Source organism: Artemia franciscana, unplaced genomic scaffold, assembly GCF_032884065.1.
Source record: "Artemia franciscana unplaced genomic scaffold, ASM3288406v1 Scaffold_1515, whole genome shotgun sequence".
NCBI lineage: Eukaryota > Metazoa > Arthropoda > Branchiopoda > Anostraca > Artemiidae > Artemia > Artemia franciscana.
Window position 1 is genome coordinate 124,693 of NW_027062855.1, and position 1,550 is coordinate 126,242.

The following is a 1,550-nucleotide window of genomic DNA, read 5'->3' on the forward strand; positions in this document are numbered from 1 at the left end:
CCTTCACTAGATATAATTTCACTAGATATAACTTTATGGCGCAAGCCTTCACTAGAAACAGTGAAAGTTTGATTCTAGCTAGTCTATCTACTATTTCAGTTTTATATATAATATCGGCTAGAGAATGGGTTAGTCTATATCGGCCACTGCGCGTCTTTTCTAAAATGACGTCTTGCATCGGCCACTGCGCGTCTTTTCTAAAATGACGTCTTGCATATGACTCATAGAAATAGTAGATAGACTAGCTAGAATCAAACTTTCACTGTTTCTAGTGAAGGCTTGTGGCCTTGTGCAAAATATTTTCCTCTAGGCCTCTAGGTGGCCGATATTCAAATAGATTTAATAGATATTCTAGAACTCTAGAATATAATATCTACTATTGATTCTAGCTGGTCTAGAATCAAAAGTAAGTTTTTAAAATCAATTAGATGAAAAGATGAAAAGGATACAGCGAATGACGTCTTGCATATGACTCCGTTTAACAAATGACTAAATAGCTAGTCTATCTACTATTTCAGTTTTATATATAATATCGGCTAGAGAATGGGTTAGTCTATATCGGCCACTGCGCGTCTTTTCTAAAATGACGTCTTGCATCGGCCACTGCGCGTCTTTTCTAAAATGACGTCTTGCATATGACTCATAGAAATAGTAGATAGACTAGCTAGAATTAAACTTTCACTGTTTCTAGTGAAGGCTTGCGGCCTTGTGCAAAATATTTTCCTCTAGGCCTCTAGGTGGCCGATATTCAAATAGATTTAATAGATATTCTAGAACTCTAGAATATAATATCTACTATTGATTCTAGCTGGTCTAGAATCAATAGTAAGTTTTTAAAATCAATTAGATGAAAAGATGAAAAGGATACAGCGAATGACGTCTTGCATATGACTCATAGAAATAGTAGATAGACTAGCTAGAATCAAACTTTCTGGTATTCTAATTGATTTTAAAAACTTACTATTGATTCTAGACCAGCTAGAATCAATAGTAGATAGACTAGCTAGAATCAATAAAACTTTTAATAGATTCAGCAGTGAAAGTTTGATTCTATTTCTATGAGTCATACGCATATTCTCATATGCAAGTCCTTGTGCAAAATATTTTGATTCTAGCTAGTCTATCTACTATTTCTATGAGTCATATGCAAGACGTCATTTTAGAAAAGACTTCACTATTCAATAAATAGATTCAAATCTATTTGAATCTAGAATCAAACTTTCTGTTTGATTCTAATAGAATCAATAGAATAGCACTAGTTCGTATGTGACGTCTTGCATATGGTTCTAGAATTCTAATCTATTGATTCTAGACCAGCTAAAATCAATAGTAGATGGACTAGCTAGAATCAATAAAACTTTTAATAGATTCAGCAGTGAAAGTTTGATTCTATTTCTATGAGTCATACGCATATTCTCATATGCAAGTCAATAACTCTGACCTAGTAAGCAAATCCACGAACACCGCCCCGTTTAATAAGACTTCAATAAAACTTTTAATAGATTCAGCAGTGAAAGTTTGATTCTAGCTAGTCTATCTACTATTTCTAT